A 13693-nucleotide genomic window follows, 5' to 3' on the forward strand; every position below is an offset into this window, starting at 1 on the left:
TCTCTCTATATTGGAATGCAAGCTTGTAGAGAGTAAGAACCATATCTGTCTGTTATTTATTGTCATATCCCCATTACCTAATAGTAATGCTTTGCATATATGGTGGACACTCAAATAATTGCTGGATTAATAATGGATTCTGATTAGGTGTATCTGGAGTGGGATGCTGGTACCTATATTTTTAAAGACAAGCATCTCCACTTATTTTGAAGTGCATTCCTAAGGTTGAGAAACACTGCCTATATCTTCGTTCTCTTATGTGCAGTAATGTGTATGAAGTACAGAAGATTTATATGTACCTTTACTAAAAGATCACTGTTAGAGGCATCCTTCACTCTTGAAATTGGAAACCTGTGACTGAGTTCCCTAGAAGGAAGAGTTTAGTTTAGAACTGTTTTCCAAGTATTGTTTGCAGGTAAGACTCAGAATGGACAGTTGCTTTCCATCATCAAACAATTAAGTTTAGAGGAGGATGAGAAGATAGAGCTAAAATGAAATTTATTCCTTTTTTTAAAAGCACGAAAAGAAGGGGCACTTGGGTGGCTCAGTCAGTTAAGCATCTGACTTTTGGTTTTGGTGCAGGTCATGATCTCATGGTTTGTGAGATCAAGCCCTGCCTCAGGCTCTGCCATGTCAGCACAGAGCCTGCTTGGGATTCTCTCTCTCCCTCTCTCTCTGCCCTTCCCCTGCTTGTGTGTGCATGTGCGAGCATGCTCTTTTTCAAAATAAATAAACATTAAAAAACGGCAAGGACACTCTTCCTAGATGATTTTCCTTTAAAAAAGTGATTCCCAGTAGGAGGGGTAGGTGTATTATACAATGACTAGAGACATTTTTGATATAACTGGGCAGGGGGAAAGGATAATACTGGCATATATTGGATAGAGGTCAGGGTACTGCTAAATGTCCAACAATGAACAGGACATCCAGTCCTAACAATGAATCGTTTGTTCTGAAATGTCAACGTTGCAGAGGTTGAGAAGCTGTTCTTTAAACAGGCTGCTTGGAGAAAACATTGGTAGTTACCTTGGAGTTTGGCAGTTAGGGAGCCCGTGGAGCTTGCATGTGCGTACATCCGCACATACACACCAGGTTTTGGCCCTGGGCAAAACTGAGTATCTTGTGTAGAAAAATCTATAGGTGTGGGCTTGACTTTTATATACTCAGGAGTTTGATTGTAACTAACCTTGTGCTAGTTTGGGAGGTCCCTAAGACCACTATCAGCTTCAGTAATTTGCTAGGAGGACTCCAAGAACTCAGCAAAGCTTTTATATTCATGGTTATGATTTATTACAGTGAAAGGATATAGATTAAAACCAGGAATGGGTAAAGGCACACAGACCAGAGTCTAGGTGAGTTCCAGATATGATCTTCTAGTTGTTCTCTCCCAGTGGAGTCATGTGGGCAGTGCTTATTTCCCCCAGCAACAATGTATGACAACCTACATGGAGTATTAGCAATTAGGAGTGTTGCCACCCTGTCGAGCCTTAGGGTCCAGGCTTTTTACTGGGGGTCAGTCACATAGTCTTCAGTCCCTTAAGAGGTCAGGCTGATACTGCATGGCCTAAATCCTTCACCATAAATCACATTATTAGACTATTTGTTGTGGCCCATGTTCTCCAGGTAAACAGAGACACTTTTGCCAAACAGGACATTCCAAGGGCTTAGAGGTTACCTTCTAGAAGCTGGGGAAAGGCCAATTCTTTTTTTGCAAGGTGAAGCCTTTACTGCACACTTTGGGCCTGCTGTTTTTTTCTTTCTTTGGAAACAGCTATCCGAGTGATTCTTAGGGGGCTAGTTTAGGATGTTCTGTTATTGATCAGTAGTTTATACCTAGATCTTATATCTTAGAGACCTGTTGGTACATATAAATCTGTGGTTCTCAAAGTGTGCTTCGTGGACCTCTGGGAGTCCCTGAGATCAAAACTGTTCTCATAGTAACAGTAAAATATCATGTGCCCCTTTTACTTTGTTAACATTTGAACTAATGGTACAAAAGTCATGGTGAGTAAAACTGCTGATAACTGTTTTAGGAATCTCACCAGTGGCACCAATCTGTCTAGTCGTCTGTATCCTTTACTGCCATGCACTCAGAGCTTACCAAAACAAAACAAAAACCGCCCATTTCCCTTAAGAATGTTTTTAAGTATAATTTAATTTTATTATGCTTGAATCTTGAACATCTGTATGGTAAAATGGGTATGTACTGCACAGGAAAAGCACTTTGGGGATGGACTTGCCAGCTGAACTAGGCATTTTCTATGAAATAAATCCCTTTTTACTTGAAAGAGGAATTGACAGACTGGTTATTCAGAGTTGGATATTTGGCAAATATTTTCTTGAAAAGGAACAAAGGAGACATCATTTCGAGGAAAGCAGTTGTCAATGTTTGTTACTATTAATAAAATTTGAGTTTTCCAGAAAGAAATCAGATGTTGAGAGAATCTGTATTGTTCACCTTGAGTTTAGCAGCTTCACAGTACTTAAAAGACTTCTGATAATGTTAGTAATGATTTTAATAAGGGTAACTTTTTGATATTGTAGATAATGAAATGTGTCAAGGGTTGGAAGACCTGAATAACTCCATGAACTAGTATTTTCTTAAGGACTGATTTGTGATGTTATAAAAACACTCATGGGTCGAAGGTACATTCAGAGTGTATGGATTTCATGTGAAAAGTATGAAAAGTTTGTGGATAATAGTTTTATATTTCACATTGCAACTAGCCTTCAATAGATCCTACTTGACAAGTTTTGATGTAAAATCAAAGGAAGATACCCATAATTATCTGAAAAGGCTTTTAAAATATGCTAACATTTTCTGTCTAGTTATGAGTACAGATTTTCTTCATATTACTTGAATCAGGATAATTTATCATGGATTGAACACAGAGCATATATGAGACTACAGCTATTTTCTATGAAGCTAGACATTAAAGTGATTTGTAAAAATGTAAAACAGTGCCACTCTTCCTACTGATTTTTAAAACTTACTTTCATACAGTTATTTGTATTGATTTGTAATGTAGTAAGTGAATTCAAATAAATATTTAAACAATTTCTCAGTTTTAATTTTGAGTATAGGAGACATCAACATAAATAGCTTTCACGGACAAAACTCTTTAGGTTCATCAGTAATTTAAAAGTGTGAAGGAGTGTTGAGGCCAAAATTTTTTGAACACATGACTTCCTGAGATTCATCCCATAGATATTGTTGAACCTAAGTTTGTGTCTCTTGTGGGGTTAGGCTACCACAGGCTAGCAGGTTTAAATTCCTTGGGCTTTGGCAGAAAGTTCTGGCTTTTTACTTTTACCTGATTATATTTTTAATGTGCAAAATACATAGAATTTATCATGGTTACATTCTGATTTCATATGGCTAGAAAAGTATTATTTCTAGATCAGATGAGTGGAGAATTCTATCTGGAAGAATGACAAAAAGAATTGCAGGAAATGGTAAATAAATTATTTTCTAGAAGTTTCTAGGCAAATGATTATAGAAAAAGCATTGTATGAGAGTCTCAGAGAAACAGGATAAGATTGAGCAAGCACTTTACATATAAGAGATTGCATGCTCATGAAAAGGGGTTATGATAGAATCATTTTAATTATCGACATGCACTATAGCTTTATCTAACCATAAAGAAATAATAGGTCATCTGTTTCTGTAAACACTGAAAATAAGCTCTGTGGGTTGAGTGAATTGTTGGTGGGTTACTATGGAATTTATTTCAGGCAACATTTGGGAGAACCTTACTGAAAGTAATTTAGAAGAAAAGAGACTTTCCATGGATTTTTTTTTTTTAATCTGTACATTAATCAGGAATACTTTGATTTAAAATCCTGGTCTGGTTAAACCTTTGTAGAGGGTTAGTTTGGCTTGTTTAGGTAAGACTTTGAGAAATATCTGTGAAGTCCGTGAATAAGTGCAGTGTGGTGTGCAAAGCTGTGGAAGATTCAGAAGAAATCAGGAAGGAAAATTTGTCAGGGGTCAAGTTAAAAACTTATAGGCAGTGGTTCCCCCCCTAGATATTAATAAACTTAATATTAATAAGTTTATTATTATAAAGTATAATAAAGTATTAATATAAAGTATTAATTATAAAGTATATAAAATATAAAAAAGTATATACTTTTTTATATGTAGTACTTTTATTTAGTTCATCGTGGGTTTATGACCCCTAATCATTTCTTAGCAGGGATTAAGAACTAGAGTATTAGGAAAAGATCATAATTTGTTTTTTTCTCAAGTCCTAGTAGAAATAATACTAACATCGATATTTGTATACTTGGATGTTTTTCACTAGTTAAATGTGAGGAAATTCTGTTTTTAAAAAAAATCTTGCCTTGGGGGCTCCTGGTTGGCTCAGTTGGTTGTGTCCAACTCTTGATTTTGGCTCAGTTCATAATATGGTTGGTCACAGGATCAAGCTCCACATTAGGCTCTGCTTGAGATTCTCTCCCCCCTGCACCGTCTCCCTCTGCCCCTACCCTACAGCGCACTTGCTGTCTCTCTCTCTCAAAAAAGCAAAACAGAAACAAACAAACAAACAAAAAAAAACCCCCCACGTTTCACCTTGGAACAAAGATTTTTTTTTCTGAAGCACCTGGGTGGCTCAGTTGGTTAAGCATCTGACTTAATTTTGGCTCAGGTCATGATCTCACAGTTTTGTTAGTTTGAGCCTGTGTCAGGCTCTGTGCTGGTAGTACGGAGCCTACTTGGGATTCTCTCTCTGCCTCCCCACACTTGCACTGTCTCTGTTTCTCTTGAAATAAAAAAAGGGGGGGAATAGATTTTTTCTAATTACTGGTGTACTTTTTGGAAACATTTAAGGAGGTACTGTTAAAAATTCCATGTTTTTTTTTCTTTTATATTCTCTACTTTCTCATTTTAGATTTATATTTTTTATTCTAACTGAACAGTGACAAGAGATTTTTAGAGGCACAGGTCTTTATAAATTTTGTGTGTGTGCAATAGAATCCATCAATACTATTTTCTTCCCTCAGGTGTTAAAAAAAATTCTTATTCTAAAATTAATCAAACAAAAATACATATTATCCTAAACTGTAAATTATTTATTTATGTAAAAACAAAACATTATTTATATTTTTTATTGTGGTAAAATATACATATATAAAATTTATCATTTAAACCATTTTAAGGTGTACAATTCATTGACATTAAATACATTCACATTGTGCAGCCGTCATTACCATCTAGCTCCTCCGCAACTTTTTAATCTTCACAAAATGAAACTCCATACACATTGAATGTTAACTTTTCATTCACTTTATCCCCCAACCCCTGAACAAAATGAGGTTTGTCAAAAAATCCCCTGTCCTTGTATCTGCATAAATAAGAACACTGGAAGGGTACAACAGGAAACCAAGAAAAGTGATTATAGAGGCAGGAGGGTGGGAGGGCAGTGGTGGGAATGAGCTTTCTCAATTTTTGCCCTTTTGTATGTGTGTGGGTTATATATTTTGAGAGAGAGAGCAAACAGAAGCAGGGGGTGGGCAGACAGAGAAGGAGAGAGAATCCCAAGTGTTGGCAGTGTGGAGCCCAATGTAGGGCTTGATCTCACAAACTGCAGGATCATGACCTGAGCGGAAATCACTAGTCGGATCCTTAACCGACTAAGCCATGCAGTTGCCACTCAATTTATGCTCTTTTAATACAGTTCTGATTATTTAAAAAGATGTGACTCTATTGCTCAATGAAAATAAAGTGATAATTGCAGAAGAAAAAAAATGCCCTATCCTTTTGTGATTGACTTATTTTACTTAACATAATGTTTTCAAGGTTTATCCATGTTGTGGAATATGTCAACATATCTTTACTTTTTTTAAAAAAATGTTTATTTTTGAGAGAGTGAGAGTGAGAGCGAGAGAGAGAGAGTGGGGGAGAGCCAGAGAGAGAGGGAGACACAGAATCCAAAGCAGGCTCCAGGCTCTGAGCTGTCAGCACAGAGCCCAAGATGCGGCTCGAACTTACGAACCGTGAGATCATGACCTGAGCCAAAGTTGGACGCTTAACCCACTGAACCACTCAGGCACCCCAAAATATCTTTACTTTTTAAGGCTGAATAATATTTCAGCGTATGTATGTGCCACATTTTGTGTGTCTGTTTAATCCATCTGTGGACACTTGGGTTATTTCCTAAGTGTCCTTTTGGCTTTTGGTGAATAATGACCTAGTACATATCAATATGTTTCAGTTCCTGCTTTCAGTTCTTTTGGGTATATCGGTAAAACTATAATTGTTGGATCGTATGGTAATTCTGTGTTTAATTTTTGAGGAGATACCGTACTGTAATCTGTGCATTAATGGCTGTACCATTTTACATTCTCACCAACAATGCATGAGAGTTTCACTTTCTCTGCATCCTTGGCAACATTTGTTATTTTCTTTTTTCTTTTTTTCTGTAATTTCCATTCTAATGTGTATGAAGTGGTATTTTGTGGTTTTCATTTGCATTTCCCTACTAGTGATATTGAGCATCTTTTCATGTGCTTATTGCCATTTGCCCATTATTTAATTGGGCTGTTACTGTTTTTGAACTGTCGGAGTTCTTTATATATTCTGGATATTAACTTCTTATCAGATACATGATTTGCAGATATGTTCTGTCTTTCAGTAGGTTTCTTTTTCACTCCATTGCTAGTGAAAATTTTACTATTTCCTGCACAAAATATTAAATTTTGATTAAGTTCAGTTTATTTTTTCTTTTGTTACCTGTGCTTTTGTCATAGCCAAATCCATTGTCATGAAGTTTTTCCCCTGTTTTCTTCTAAGGATTTTTTCATAATTTTAGCTCTTGTGTATAAGTCTTTGATCCATTTTGAATTAAATTTTGTATATGGTGTGAGGTAAGGGTCCAACTTCATTCTTTTGCTTATGGTTATGCAGTTTTCCCAACACCACTTGTTGAAAAGACTGTCCTTTCCTTCACTGAATGGTCTTGGCACCCTTGTTAGAATCATTTGATCATATATGTATGGGAAGGTTTATTTCCGGGCTCTGTTCTTTTGGTCTGCATGCCTGTCTTAATGGCCGGTTCCACACTGTTTTGATTACTGTGGCTTTTGTAAAAAGTTATGAAATCAGGACATGTGAAACTTCTAAAAAAAATTGTTTTTGAGATTGTTCTAGCTATTCAGAGTCCCTTGAGATTCCATATGGAGTCTAGGATGGATTTTTTTTTTTTTTTAAGATTTATGGATTTATTTATTTTATTTTTGAAAGAGGCAGAGAGAGAGGGAGAATGAAATCCCAAGTAGGCTCTACACTGTCACTGCAGAGCCTGACACAGGGCTGGAACCCAGGAACCTTAAGATTGTGACCTGAGCTGAAATCAAGAGTCAGACACTTCACTGACTGAACCACCCAGGAGCCCTAGGATGGATTTTTTTTTTAATCTATAAAAAACATTGTTGGGATTTTGATAGGGATTATATTCAATATATTATTTTGAATTATATTGAATCTGTAGATTTCTCTATGTAAATTTTAACAAAATTAAGTCTTCCAATTCATGAACACAGATTATGTTTCTATTTATTTGTGTTGTCTTTAATTTCTTTCAGCAGTGTTAAAGTAGTTTTCAGTGTACAGATCTTTTGCCTCCTTGGTTAAATTTATTCCCAAGTATTTCATTCTTTTTGATGCTGTTGTAAATGGAATTATTTTCTTAATTTCCTTTTTGGGTTGTTGTTATTGTATTAAAAGACAACTAATTTTTGTATGTTGATATTGCATCCTGCAACTTTGCTGCATTCACTTACTAGTTCTAATATATATAGGGTGTGTGTGTAATCTTCGGGTTTTTCTGTTTGTAAAGTCATGTTGTCTGTGAACAGGGCTAATTTTACTTCTTCCTTTCCAGTTTGGATGCCTTTTCTTTTTTCGTGTGTATTACTTTTAACTGATGGAGAAATTAAATGGGATATGATATTAGTTGATTTAGAAACCTTTTTATCCAAAGACCTACTATGGAAAATATATCTTGAAAGTTTTCTGTTTTGTTCCATTGGAAAGCTTGGGGGTTTTATTTACAGAGTGATAAAGACTGCCTGCATTGCAAAGAAAATAGATTATAGATTTAAAACGGGGTTTGTTTTGTTTTTGTTTTGCTATCTCAGAAAGCCTAATCACATAGGCAGTTAATCTTCCAGTCCCTGACTTTTTGCACATTTTTTGTGTTTTCTGCTTGCTTTTAAAGGTAACTAATTAGTATCTAATTAGCATCGAATTGTTCTTTGGAGTTTTTGTTGTTAAAGATATTTGTGTAAGAGATGCCTAAAACTGACATTATAGATATATAAAATGTAAGGTCATTAAAAGCACATTGTACACTGGAAATGAACTTTAATCATGTAGGTAAAATCTTAGATGAGAGAACTGAGGCCTAGAGACAATGTTAGCTTTACACAAGATTGTAGTGTTAATTATCAGAGCCAGGACTAAAACCTTTTTACTAATTTTTCTCTTATTCTGTCTATCTGAACCATTGATTACTGCAATAGCCTGTAACTATCTTTCTGGACTTTAGACTCATCCTTTAATTTATTCTGGCTACTGAATCCAGAGCATAATATTTCTAACATATGAATATGATTAGTCGTATCAGTGTGTCAGTTTTTCATTTACTAGCCATTATCTTCGGGATAAGATTAGCATTAAATAACAGCTAAGTCCCTTACATATGTTGTCTGATTTAATTCCTTAAATTTTTTTTTAATGTTTATTTATTTTTGAGAGAGAGACAGAGACAGAGTGTGAGTGGGGGAGGGTCAGAGAGAGAGGGAGACACAGAATCCGAAGCAGGCTCCAGGCTCCAAGCTGTCAGCACAGAGCCTGATGCAGGGCTTGAACTCACAGACTGCAAGATCATGACCTGAGCCAAAGTTGGATGCTTAACTGACTGAGCCACCCAGGCGCCCCTGATTGAATTCTTTAAATAGGCCTTGCTGTTAATTATCCCAGATTTATAGATGAGGAAGCTGAGACCGGGGCCTAAATGCAGGATTGTCTGATTTCAAACTTTATGTTCCTAGGCACTATATTATGCTACTTAAGTAGGGTATTCAAGACACCTCATATTATGATTCTTACACACTTTTCTAGTGTTTGGTTGACATTTTTTTTTTTTCAACGTTTATTTTTATTTTTGGGACAGAGAGACAGAGCATGAACGGGGGAGGGGCAGAGAGAGAGGGAGACACAGAATCGGAAACAGGCTCCAGGCTCTGAGCCATCAGCCCAGAGCCCGACGCGGGGCTCGAACTCACGGAGCGCGAGATCGTGACCTGGCTGAAGTCGGACGCTTAACAGACTGCGCCACCCAGGCGCCCCGGTTGACATTTTTAACTGTAAGTTCCTTGAGGGTAGAGATCATGTCCCAGACCAAGTAGTTGCATAATATATAGTAGGTACTAGGTAAGAGTTGAGTAGATTTTAAGCAATGAGTGACTAGCACAGGAGAGTGAAAACAGCCTAGTGTGGAAAGACATGAATATTACATTGGAAGGAAAAGATTGCTCTGATTGGCCATATGCATCAAGTTCAGTCTTTGGGTTAAAGCAAAATAGTGAGAGGTAATAGAATGAGGGAAATGAAACCCAGGGAGATGATTAAAAATAGCAATTATTTGTTCTTGATACAATTAATTATATTCTTGGATTGTAAGAATTTGAAAATGAATTCTCTAATTTAATGTTTTCAGGTCTTGTGTGGTTAAGAAAGGAAGTGCCTGAAAACTAGAGACAAGGAAAGGTTACTACATTTTTCAAAAGGGGTAAGAAGATTATAAACCTTGATGTGGCTCTCAAGTGAGATTCTAGAATAAATTATTTAAAGAGTTACTTGTTTTCAGGACAGGTGAAGCACTAATCATTAAGAATTAGCCTAAATTCATTGAGCCTAACTCTTTGTGTATGAAGCTTGCTATCTTAAATGGAATGCGAGAGATTTAAGGCATACTCCTCAAATTTGCTGATAGCACAGATATGGGAGGGATAATGAATTAGCCAGGGTGGGCTAGATTTTGCTGTAGTAATAATGCCTAAATCTCAGTAGCTTAAAAATAAGAGATTTTTTTTATGTTTGTTTGTTTGTTTATTTATTTATTTATTTTTTTACCGTTTTATTTTTGAGACAGGGAGAGACAGAGCATGAACAGGGAAGGGTCAGAGAGAGGGAGACACAGAATCTGAAACAGGCTCCAGGCTCTGAGCTGTCAGCACAGAACCCAACACGGGGCTCGAACTCAAGGACCGCGAGATCATGACCTGAGCCGAAGTCGCCGCTTAACCGACTGAGCCACCCAGGCGCCCCTTTTGTTTATTTATTTTTGAGAGAGAGAGAGAGAGAGAGAGAGAGAGAGAGAGAGTTGGGGGCCAGGGGCAGAGAGAGAGGGAGACAGAGAATCCTAAGCAAGCTCTGTGCCATCAGCGCAGAGCCCGATACGGGGCTCAGTCCCATGAACCATGAGATCATGACTTAAGCCGAAATTAAGAATTGGACACTTAAACCCACTGAGCCACCCAGTGCCCCCAAAATTAGAGATTTATTTATTGCTTGTATAACATGTCCATTCTCAGGTCAGCAGAGTACTCTGCTTTGTGTTGTCCTCATTCGGGAACCTGGTCTGGAGTTTTTAACTTGTGGAACATCAACTTGTATTTGTGGTAGGAGAAAGGGAACCTGATGAATTACTTATCAACCCTCAAAGTCTTCTGTCATATCACTTCAACTCATATTTAATTGATCAAAGCAAGTTATATGCCCACATCCAACTTGGGTGTAATTCTACCATAACTTGGAAGGAAGAGACCCAGAAATATTGCTAATATCAATATCAACTAAGATGAATAAAGATATATGATGACATATTAAGCTAAGAAGATTGATTTTTGATAGGCTGATGTGATCAGCTGAATCAAAGAGAAATTGAATAGGGAGAAATGTAAGATCCTGTGTTTCCATCCAAAAATTAATTCCAATAACATATTGTTGATGGAAGGTGGGATGTGGTGAGGTACATCTTACTGGCTTATCAACACATGTGACAAAAAGAAGCGTAGTCATTGGTGCAAGGGAAATGACAAGGAGGCCTCAATTCTGACTATTCCACACCTGAATTATCACATTTCTGGCTATAGATGCATGTTCAAAGGGGAGGTACACTTGAAATTGAGTATATGAAATGAATAAGGCAAATAGGAATGTATAGCTGGGAAAATTATCCTAGACAGGAGAATGGGAGGCATCATGACTTCCTCATATATTTGGAGGTGTGCTGTGTAGAAGCAGGAATGAATTTATCATATGTCAGACTAAGAACTAGTGGGTGAAAACTGTAGGAAGTGATTTCAGTTCACTGTAAAGAAGAATTATCCTGATTTAGAGGTGGCCTACAATACTTCTTCCTGGAGATAATCAAACATCAGATTGATTCCCCTGAATTTCTGTGATGCTAAATGAAGAATACCTGTCAATATACCAAGAACTTTCATAAACACTTTAATACAATGAGTGTGCAAACATTTAGGTAATTATTACTAAAAGTGAGATTTAGGGGCGCCTGGGTGGCTCAGTCGGTTAAGTGTCCGACTTTGGCTCAGGTCACGATCTCACGGTTCGTGGGTTCAAGCCCCGCGTCGGGCTCTGGGCTGATGGCTCAGAGCCTGGAGCCTGCTTCCGATTTTGTGTCTTCCTCTCTCTCTGCCCCTGCCCCGTTCATGCTCTGTCTCTCTCTGTCTCAAAAATAAATAAACGTTAAAAAAAAAATTAAATAAAAGTGAGATTTAATGAATTAGTGAACTAGTAAAACACATCTTTATACCTACTGTATACTGGAACTATACTAGGAATTTTGTGAATTTTTTTTCTAAATCTTACTTTAGTCTCATTTTATAGATGAGGAAACTGATTCAGAGATTGTTACTTGCCCAGGTTTATTGCTGACTAGTGGATCAAGTAAGGATTTTAACCAAGATCTCTTTGATTCCCAAGACTGCTTTTTCTACCATCCCACTACAATAGATACATTGTTTTGCATACCTACCTTATTGGTGCCTTGGGTAACAGTACCACCTTACTTTTGGATTCCATCTCTCCATCTTTCTGTACCTCACCACATAGTTCTAATGGGACTGCCCAGAGTTTTCTACTCCTTGGTCACCCCCCACCTCCCTTCCCGTAGGCCAGTCAGAATTCCCTGGGAGTTTTTAACTAAAACCAGGGAAGAGAATCATCCTTCTGTGGTGATAGATGCAGAAAGATGCTGTACTTGAGAGCTGTCCATATTTGCCACTCTTTGAAGGAAGCTGGACTGCATTGAGAGAAAATGATACCTATTGTCTGACAAATGTCTTGGCTGCGTGAATGTGTGGTTCCAGTTGTTCCTGATGCCCATCTGCAATCCTTTCCTTGCCATGATTAGTTATTCCACCCTTCTCCTATTTGAGACCTCCCTAGTAGCATTAAAAAAATTTCCCTTTTTGCAGTAGCGGAAAGAATTGATTAGGGCCTTGAACAGTCCTGGTTACTTTTGACAGATGAGAGGTGGCTGCGGGGGCTATGTGCTGGGGAAACTCTCTGATAGGGAAGAAATTAACCACTGAAGAAGACTGTCATTTCAGCGGCTCTTGAACGTGCAGGGTTTGTGTGTGTGTGTGTGTGTGTGTGTGTGTGTGTGTGTGTGTGTTGGGGAAAAGTGGAGTTGTCAGCAGTGGTGATTTTTCAGAATTAATTTGTTAAAAGCCACTGGATCCATTTAACCAAATGCAGCCTGTGGTATACTGAAATCTTAGGACAGGCAGAGCTCTTCTGGTTGAATAGTGTTTGGAGCCCTGGCCTCCTCTTCCTACCTCTTTTCTGTCCCCTTCTTGGCTACTGCTACCTGAGACATCTTGATATGATCTAGAAGGATTTTTTTTTTCCTTCCTTCCAAAGTCTGCCCTTCCATAGGTTCTTAAAGACCAGAGATATAGCAGCTACTCTGGGGATTGGTGGAGGAAAGAAAGAAAATGATAGGGAAAGAAAATGATAGAGAAGGAAAATGATAGGGATATGTTTATTAAGTACTTAAAGTGTAGCGAGTACTTTATATGAATTTGACGTAAGTGGTATTCTTATTACAGTTATGGGGATTCAGGCTCAAAAGAGATTAAATGACTTTACCAAGGTCACAGGGCTAATCCCAGATCTGTTCTAAGTCTAAAATTTGACCATTTCATATAACTACTAGAGAATAGCTGCGCAGTTGTTCATGTATGTAAGCCAAAGATCAGAGTTAGTTGCATCTGACTTAATCTTAACAAAAGACCAAGGCAGGGCAAAGGTTAGGAGCAGGAACAAGAGGAAAATGGTTCTATAAAGGACTAAAAAGAAAAGAAACATGAAAATGATGATAGTCAATAGTAATAGCTAACTGGATTATGCTCAGTGATACCCAGAAAGAGTATCTCTATCACATTTCTATACAAAATGCTGTTATCAGCTAGACAGCCAAAGTTGTAAGACCTACATCTTTGCCTTAAAAAATGAATGATTCTCAAAAGATAAGAATTTTTCTCTATTTCAAAATTAATAGGAACAAACTTTTTTCTTTTCCCAAATGAAATGAATAGATATGTGTGGAGTTTCTGAAGGGTGATGACCTTGGTATTACAAACTGAAAAGCAGCTC

At 37.4% G+C, this 13693-nt stretch overlaps 1 protein-coding gene across 2 annotated transcripts in view; it reads left to right on the top strand.

Moving 5' to 3' along the window:
* ANKRD28 (ankyrin repeat domain 28) overlaps window positions 1-13693 on the top strand; it is a 200480-nt gene that overhangs the window by 23560 nt on the left and 163227 nt on the right. The window lies entirely within an intron of this gene.

This window comes from Lynx rufus, unplaced genomic scaffold (genome assembly GCF_022079265.1).
Source record: "Lynx rufus isolate CCGP_SWC_20201006 ecotype Redwood Valley unplaced genomic scaffold, mLynRuf1.p SCAF_5, whole genome shotgun sequence".
NCBI classification, from domain to species: Eukaryota; Metazoa; Chordata; class Mammalia; order Carnivora; family Felidae; genus Lynx; species Lynx rufus.